Source organism: Notamacropus eugenii, chromosome 1 (assembly GCF_028372415.1).
Source record: "Notamacropus eugenii isolate mMacEug1 chromosome 1, mMacEug1.pri_v2, whole genome shotgun sequence".
NCBI classification, from domain to species: Eukaryota; Metazoa; Chordata; class Mammalia; order Diprotodontia; family Macropodidae; genus Notamacropus; species Notamacropus eugenii.
In genome coordinates this window covers 671,963,457-671,973,410 of record NC_092872.1, presented here as the reverse complement: position 1 = coordinate 671,973,410, position 9,954 = coordinate 671,963,457, and the positions used below count along the sequence as shown (strand labels likewise).

At 35.1% G+C, this 9,954-nt stretch overlaps 1 pseudogene; it reads right to left on the bottom strand.

Moving 5' to 3' along the window:
• Positions 1 to 4,775: 4,775 nt before the first annotated feature.
• Positions 4,776 to 5,708, bottom strand: LOC140519517 (uncharacterized; annotated as a pseudogene).
• Between the last annotated feature and the right edge of the window lie 4,246 nt (positions 5,709 to 9,954).

The window sequence follows — 9,954 nt, the reverse complement described above, 5'->3', positions numbered from 1 at the left end:
CATAATCTTGTCAATTGTTTTTTCCAGTTACAGGTTCACCTAAGATAAGGAATGAATAGAGGCACCATGTATGTATGGATGTATGGCAGCCAGGTGGGAAATTCGGTAGAGGCGACTTTCTCTTGGAGACAGTATATATTTGTTAGAGAATATGTCACAGACTTTCAGAAATAGTTCTTATGTGGACTATTCTTAATGTACCACTAAAAAGGGGTATTCCTAATTATCCCTTTATTGAATTAGTTAATACCAGGAAAAAGAGAGTATTAGTAAATGTTTACTAAATGTATTAAATTATTTGATGTTATAAACATTTAATAATCATGAATTTTATATATTATGAATATTCTTAAATGAGTCAATACTAATAAAGGAGTATTACTAAATAATTATTAAATATGCACTATTGTTCACTTTATAAATACTTCATATTTAATAATTGTGAATTATTAGGTTTTTATTCATATTTAACAGTAGTCATTAAATTAGTTAAAACTAGTAATAGAATATTACTAAAATTTATTCAACAGATAAATTATATAATAAATTTTTAATATCAAATACTTATAAGTGCTAATATCAGCAAAAGGGGTATTAATAAATAATCATTTAATATATGACATTATTTAATGCATGTTTAATATTTCATAGTTGTATTTATATTGTTAATATTCAATAATTATTATTAATTGTTACTGTGTTTTGCCCTTCGTTCTCGAAGAGGACCATGACATCAGGATGATGACATGACTTGCAGTTGACTTTGATTTGAGTGAGGGAGGGCTGTGCAAGGTCACCAGCCTCACTTTCTCCTCCTGAGCTTTCTGGGTGCAGTGGACTGATATTCCTCAGGATGGCTGGAGATGACCCAGAATGCAATGTGGGACCCTGGCTATTTTCAGCTAAGGTCTCATCAGATCCTCACTTTGAGTGAGATACACCCATTTAATGAATAGGCCTCTTTAAGTAGTTACTCAAGGGATGATCTCTTGTAATAAAATAATAACAATTAATTAATGCTGGTAAAATTGATACCAGTAAAGAAGGGTATTAGTAAATTAGTAAATATCCCTTTCTAAATGCTTCTTAAGTCTAAGACTGACTAAAATTATTCTCAAATGTAGGGTAAGGGGAAGCACACTGATGAGCTCTTGAACTGATGGCAATAGAAAATCACACCTGACTCCTCAAGGGTACCCCTAGGACTCTAAGAGGAAGATAAACATTGCACTGGGACCTGAGCCTGTGAGAGTGGGAGTTGGGACAAAAGGCCTCAGAGTTTATGTAGGCTACTTTTATCTCTATAATGCCTCCCACTGTGACTAATACAGTGCCTAGCACTGATTGACATCAGAAAAGATGGAAATTTACTAGCCATATCTCAAAAATATCCCTCGCATAATTAGCAGTCCAGAGTTGAACAAAAAATCATGATTTGGTTAGAACAGAAAAAGATACACTTTTTCCATGTATCTTTGTACATGTATCTTTGTGAAGTATCTTTTTCAATTCTGATAGCCGTTCAAATCAATTATCAAAATAAATTTGAAATTTATCGTATTACAAAATGTTAAACCAAGATTTAAAAATATAACAAAGCATACTGAATCACATTTGTCCCACTAAATTGCTACTAGTGATAACTTTTAGTGAGCAAAAAAAGTTCAATAAATAAATTATTTTTAAAATACTGCTTATTTCATATTTTTCTTTTTAAAAAATCTGTTTTCTCTGTGTTTTAGAATGTTGTTGCTGTTTGTCCTTTGTTCTTGAAGAGGACCATGGTATCAGGAAGGTGATGCCATGACTTGCTGGTGAATTTAATTTTTTTAAATTATTTTATTTGTTTTTTTTAATGTTCTACAATCACTACCATAAAACTTAGATTTTTACCCCCCCCACACACCTACCTCCTCCACCTCTCTCCCTCCTCAAGACGGCATACAATTCTATATAGGATCTACATATACTTTCCTATTAAATATGTTTTTGACTATAGTCATGCTATGTAGATGAACTAAAATAAATGGAAGAAATCATATAACAAATCAAAACATAATACACACACACATACACACACACAGACACACACACAAAAACATGATCTGCTACATTCTGCAGGTGAATTCTATAGTTCTTTCTCTGAGTGTGGAAGGCATTTTGCCTTAGAAAACCATTGGGAATTTTTTTTTTTTAAGCTCTTGGGTTATTGCGAAGTTCCAAGTCTACCAGAAAAAACTCTTGCACACTGTGGTTGTTGCTGTGCACAAAGTTCTCCTGGTTCTGCTCCTTTCACTCAGCATCAGATCATATAAGTTCTTCCAGGCCTCTCTGAAGTCTTCTTGTTCATCATTTCTTATGGTGCAATAGTACTCCATTACATTCATATACCATAATTTATTCAGCCATTCCCCAATTGATGGGCATCCCCTTGATTTCCAGTTTTTGGCAACTACACAGAGTGCTGCTATAAATATTTTTGTACATGTGGGACCCTTTCCCATTTTTATGATCTCTTGGGGATATAGCCCTAGTAGTGATATTGTTGGGTCAAAGAGTATGCACATTTTTGTAGCCCTTCGGGCATAGTTCTAAATTGCTCTCCAGAATGGTTGGATCAGCTCACAATTCCACCAACAATGAATTAGTGTTCCAATTCTCCCACTTCCTCTCCAACATTTATCATCTTCCTGTTCTGTCATGTTAGTCAATCTGATAGGTGTGATGTGGTATCTCAGAGTTGTTTTGATTTGCATCTCTCTAATCAGTAGTGATTTAGAGCATTTTTTCACATGCCAAATATATTTTTAATTTCTTGCTCTGAAAACTGCCTGTTCATATCCTTTGAACATTTATCCATTGGAGATGGTGAATTGAATTTAAGAGAGGGAGGGCTGTGCAAAGTCACCAACTTCACTTTCTCCTCTACAGTCATCTGAGTCCAGTGGCAAGGTATAAATTACGATGATTGGAGGTAGCCCCAGATATGATAGGAGACCATGTTTTATAATGTAATAATATATTAATCAAATATTACTTGTATAGTTAAATTCACATATGAATCTGGTGTTTCATCAATTTGTAAAATTCCCACCAATGATGAAGATCACAAGCCATTTGTATCTGCCCATTTTGGGTGACTGTAGTCTACGTCCTTTCATAAGTTCCCCATAAAGGGTAGCTCAATGTTTTGGAGGCCTATGTCAATTTCTCCTGCTAGTAAAAAATGTTTGAGTATGCACGCTAATATTTTTTAATTGATAGGAGTGTGCAATCAAAAAACTTTGGAGACTACTTATCCAGAAAAGATTTAGGTGAAAAAATTTTGATTACTTAAAGAATTGTCATGATTAAGAGAAAATAGATTTGCTCTGTTTCACCCCAGAGAGCGGACTTAGAAATAATGACTGGAATTTGCAGAGAGGCAAATTTAGACTTGATTTTAGGGAAAATTTCCTAATAACTAGAACTCTCCAAAAGTAGAATGGCCTGTGTGGGAAAAACACTCAGTTCCCTCTCATTAGGACTTCAAGCAAAGTCCGGATGACAAGTTAGCTATGTTATAGAGGAGATCCTTCTTTAAGTATGGGTTGGATTAGATGGACTCTGAGATTTTGTGATTTTTAATCTAGTCTAGGATAACATTAGCTTCTTTGTCTGTCAGGTCATTCTTTCACTTCATTTTGAGCTTGAAGTTCATTAAATCCACCAGGTTTTTTTTTTTTTAACATAGAAAATATTATACAGACACATTTTTTAATATGTAAAATCCCACTTAAAAAAGCATATTGCACTGTCAAATTGTATACAGTAGTAACAAACAGGAAACTATGGAGGGTGAAGTATATAGGCATGCCATTTCCAATTTCATAAAAAGTTGTATTTACATTAAACATTTTACAATATTCTGAGAAGTTTCCCCCTCCCTTTTCTCCCAGAAACACTTCAAAATGTGCTGCAAACTACCAGAAGCAGGAATTAATGATATGCAGACAAAAATGGATAATTGGTGATATAACAGTATCTATTAAACGCACATAAGAGGTAATTAACTAAACAGAAGATTAAAAGACATTTCACTACAAGGCCAGTGAAACTGGGTGATAGAAAGCCAGAAACTTAGATGATTGTAGAACTAGATGTGTAAGGGACATCTTTTAAAAAGATATGGAACATTTAGTTAAGGAAAATTCATGATATGATGAAATCTATCTATTCTAAAAAGTTAGAAATTTAGGTGTTTGTTGATTCAGCTTATATATAATATAAATTGAAACCCTTCCTTTGACTACATCGGGAGAGTTGGCAAGGAACATCACCAAAGTTTTTTGGAACTTCCTAGTAATAGAAGCAGATTTTCCCCCTTAAAAACAAAAATAAAAAAAAACAACAACAAAAAAAATGGAAAGAGGGGAAAAAAGATAGAAAGGGAGGAAGCAAGGAAGGAAAGAAGGAAGAAAGAAGGAAGGGAGGAAGGAAGGAAGGGAGAGAGGAAAGAAGGAAGGAAGAAAGAAAGAAAAAGAGGGAGGAAGAAAAGGAAGGAAGGAAGAAATGGATTCATTTGTAAAATAAAGCAGATACTGTTTCTTCTCATTAGGCTACCCATTCCAGGGAAGAAAAACGGGGATTTTCCCTTGAATTGAGAAACTGCATTCTCAAATGTTTTAGTTCTTGTCTCACAGGATCTACTTCTTCTTGATACAATCTCTAACATGATATCCCAAAAGCTGATCAGTTACTCTTCCAAAGTTTGTTTCATCTTGTTCTAATGTAAGTTATGTTGTCATATTTTCTGTGGCTTGACTAGTTGAAATCTTGATATTAGTATGGCCTTATAATGTCTGTATAATGTTTCATCTGAAAGTTCCAAATGCAAACCAGATTATCTTCTGACTCAGATACAATCTACTTCCAAAAGTGACAGAAAAATTAACAAAAACGCAGTTTTTCATTCTTATAGCCAGTATCTCTTGACTATAGTCCCATAACTTAAGAGTGTTGTACAGAGTTGCAGCACAAATATATTCACTATTTGAAGAGTTTCACAAAACACCTGGGGGGGGGTGGAGATTATCATCAATAAATATTTTTAAACATTAACCTGATGCTGTTTCCCAGATTCAGTCGATACCATCATGATTACTTGCCATTATTGAGGATCCATCATGATTAAAATGAACAGCTGAAACTGGGTCAGAATGAACAGGTAAAGTCTTGAGGCACTTTCTGTTTTCATATCCCATGTCTTTAAACTTTCATCAAAAGAACCTAAAACAAAGATGTCTGATTGGGGCTTGAAATTGTAGCAAAAGATGTAATGAATGAGCCTTCAGGATTTTTTAGATATTTCATACTGTTAACATCCCATATATTAAGAGTTTTATCCTGAGTTGGATAAGATGATAAAATCTGATGATGACCAGGTAATATTTGAGATTCCAAGTTTGTGCCCAGACATTGTTTTCTCGAAATTTTCATCATATGCTCCTCAAATTTTAATGATCTTATCTGCAGAAGAACTTGTTAACCAATCTCCAATTGGACTAAATTTTAATGGAGATACAGCTTTGGTGTGCCCCAGGTAGTCTAAACTTTAACGTATAGTTCAATTTTACAGGAGCAACCTTGCTCTGATTGGTTGATGAGAAAAAAGGTAGAGCTTGGGTTTTTGTGGTTTCTGCTTCTGGTTTCTTTTCTTTTGTTGCCATGGTTCTGAAATCACTAAGTCAAACTTAGAGTGTTTAAGGATGAATGGACAAATTAATTCAGAGTTTCAACCAAGATGGTTCATAGAGAAAAGAAAACCTGTGTTTGATCATTTAAACAAAGTTTTAGGACTATTCTTTGCTGCTACAGTTTCCATATTATACTGAAGAAAAGATGTTTTCTAGAATATTTCCTTTGGCTGAGAAATTCATTTCCTTATGAGACAACCAGGAATAATACCTCAACTCTTCATAGCTCTGCTTTGGGGCTCAGGGTAAAGCTTTCTCTATTGCCTCCATTACCACTTATGGTAGTAAGAATAAGACAAACACTTCTCCTTTATCCTGTACTTGTGGAGTTGGTAATCAAAAAAGATGTCAACAGATCCTTTTTTTCCACCAGAGAGGGGCCCCGAAAACTGTTGCTACTGGATGTGGAATATCCTATAGCACCCTTCTCTCATTTTGGTCTTGATGCTACTATAGTCAATAAAGATGCCTCCCCTTTAAAGTAACTATCAACAGATTAAGATAGTGGGCTAAATCTAATAAGGTAAAATTTATTAAAGATGTGTGTAAAGTTCCACATTAGGATTTAAAATCTCAACTCTTAAAATTCTGACCTTTCTCCACTTAGTCATTTAACATGACCTGCTCCTCCACCCTATTTCAGTTATACACTAAAATGGTCACAACCTTGATCTTGACATGATACACATACACCACAAGAACTCTGAAATTGTCTGCTCATGACCTCTTGTCATCTCAGGTCTCCCTGACCACTGACTTTTGGGAAGATAGTAGTAAACTCAAGGGATGGAATGGATTGGAACATGTAGTTACCTCTTGAAGAAGCAGTAATGGGAAGAGGGGTGGTCAAGATCCAGTCAAGAGTAGATAGACAATAAATATATTCTACAGCAAGGAAAAAAAATCAAGTAAAACCTCTAGAAGGAAAGGACAAGACATTAACAACTACTACTACACATTTGAAAGAAAATAAATATATCTTAAGAATCTTCCATTTATTTTAGATTCTTCTCTGTTAGTATCATGTGGATTCTAGGCATTTGACCTCTACCCTCTGTTTCCAATTAAACTTTAACATTCATCTACAAAATGAGAGGATTGTACTAGATGGTGGCTTCCAACTCTTGATCTATGATCCTTTATTAAGAAAGGTCTGGTTTCTATAAAACTGGGGAGAGCGATATCTTTAAGAATTTTAAAACTTGGCCATGAATGAACAAATTAAAAAGCATTTATTATGTTTTACTAGGTGCCAAACATTGTGTTAGATGCTAGGTTTACCAACAAAAAAAGCAAGATAGTCCATGCTCTCAAGAAGTTCACATTTTAATTAGACTTATGGAAGATAATAGGACTCTATGTGCTTGACAAAATGGCCTAAAGAGGTTGAGGGGAAAGTGAGCCTCCAGAAAGCCTCCAGTGAGATTCAAATAATCCAGATCATCCTAGGAACATTCACAAAAGATATAGCAAAAAAGACAACAAATAACCATAAAGTGGAACAGATTTGCTGAAATTTACGTAGTGACACGACTGTGTTATTAGTCATTGCTAGTAATAAAATGTATATCTCTGAGAATATGATATGAAGTGTAGAATATGATATGAAGTATCATGCGTAGTCTATTGAATTAGCTCATCAGTAAAATAAAGAATATATAATAAGCACTGCAGATGGATGATGAATTCAGATTCAAACAGAAGGAAAAGAATGGGCTGAATTTCATTTGGAAACTGTATAGGATGTTCAGTGATCCCAAACTATTCCTTTTCATCAAAGTTTATTGTTTTATCATTTGTGAATCTAAACAACTGTATCACCATCTTGGAAGACTCAAAACTGTAGGTGACACAAAATCTGAATACCATATTCTACAAAGTCATGTAATAAACAATAGAAAAATTCATGGTGGACAAAATTAGATTGTAGCATATTACTAGTCATTATGACTTGAGCACAAGAAGTGGCATGAGATATAATCAAGGGTAAATATGAAATGGAAATGGGATGGCTTTGTCATGGAATGAGAATGAGAGAGAGATAGACTGCTCAAGTGCTATAAGGGTCTTCATGAAATACTAAAAGACCAAGAAGAAGCCTTGAAGCACACTGAGTAGATATTCTATGAAGGATGTATAGAAATTGATGGACAAGAATCACCCATTTGAGCTGTGATCTGCCCCACTGGAAGAATTAACAACAACTATGAAATATAGATCCACGAAAACATTAATCAATCATTGCCTCCAAATCATTCCCTCTGTATACATATGTCCCCTTCTCATTTAGCAATTCTTCCACTCCATGATATGTTTTAGCTTGTCTTGTGGAATCTCATTGATATGAGGCTACTTGACTGAAATAGTGACTTAGTCAATTCTCAGTTGCCTGGAAAGATCATAGGAACTGAAGTTATAAAACATACCTTCTAGTCCCTGCTCTGCTACTAACCCATTATATACCCTTAGACAAATTACTTCACCCCACTTGGGTCTAAGTTTCCTCAACAGCAAAATCAAGATAACAGACTAAATGACATCAGAGGTCTTCTGATTCTAAAATTCCATGATCTGTGTTAACAGAAAGGATCAATAACATAAACACAATCTTAAAATAATAGATGAACGAAAAACCATTTATATTTAAATGTGGATTAGGATCTACTTTATCCCTGTGTATAATGTGAGTTCTGTTGTAAGGACAACTTGGTTCCACTTTAGGCCAGGGGTCAAACGCTGCCCACCACCTGTTTTTGTACAGCTCTCAAACTAAGAATGGTTTTTACATTTTTATTCATGATAAAACTTTTTTCTAAATGTAAAAACCATTCTTAGTTCTAGGGCCGTACAAAAACAGGCTGCAGGCTGGATTGGGTCTGAAGGTCTTAGTTTACAGATCTCTGCTCTAGACTAATAGGAACAAAAAAGAACTGGCAAACCTTGAGAAGAACAGTTGAAACTGGCAACCTAAAAGAATTCTGGAGAGAGAATAGGGAACAGTTCAGAATTTAAATGTTTCCAAATCAGTATATGCATCATCAGGGGCTGAGTATGACAGCTCGGGTCATAGTAAGGGAAAAACTAGCAAAGAGGAAATGTCTGGCTTCATAACATAAAGCACCTATATTCTGTTAGTCTGAGAGCTGGGTAAATATAAAGCGGAAAAAAAAATCTTTCCATGAGTCATTCTTCACATTTTCACCAGCTCCCTCATCCTGTTCAGTTTCCTACGGTGTTTACAAAAGGAGAAATGAACAGCCCATTAAAAGGGGAAAAGGTGAAGGAAATCTTAGGTCTGGAAAGAAGGAAGAGGAGAATGAGGAAGAAAGAGCTTAAAATGTCCTGTAGGAGAGTGGACAGGAAGTGAACACAAAGTCAAGTAGAAGAAAAGCTAAATGACCAGGGCTTTCCTTACCTCTTTTTCTAAGCCAAGGGTTCTTAAACCGAAGCCTACTAACTTTTTATTTTTTTGGCAATTGTATTTCAGTATAACTGTTTCCTCTGTAATCTTGTGTATTTTATTTTGTGCATTAAAAAAAAAAAAACATTCTGTATAGGAGTCCATGGGTTTCATGAGATTGACAAAGGAGCCCATGACCACAAAAGGGTGAAGAATGCCCTCCCTTAAGAGATCTGAGTAGAGCCCACAGATTGCTTGGCTCATGGTTACTGGCACTAATGTTCACAATAGTCTAATTTTCCCTCCTTTATAAAAAGAGTTGAGACAGCCTCTGTGCCTGCTGGGATCTTTTCAAAAGACAAACAGTTCTACCGCTGCTCCAAAGAGTCCACCACCTACCCACCAACACAGAACTGCTTCTCTCTGTTCTGGCTCTAAGAAGTTGACACATCTTGCTAGGCAAGAAACTCATGTGACCACAGGGACAGAAAATAAGACAATCTGTGGGTTTTTAAAAAAAAAAATCATTAAATCTTTCAACTTCACTTCCTAATTTAAGGATTGAGGAACTTTAGGAATCTTAGGAATACAAAACAACTGAGGAATGGTCTTTATTGAGCTGTGGCTGAGCCAGCGGAAACCATGAACGTTTCTGTCTTCTGGCAGGTTGGCAGAGACCAAGATGAAATGAAAAACAACTTAACAATCCCAGCCAAACACTCAAAAGGCTTTGAATGCTGCTGCTATTTTTTTCCTTCCAACGTGGTTTGCCTTTCCTCCAAACTGGCAATTTTTACAGAATATGAGATTTTTTGAGGG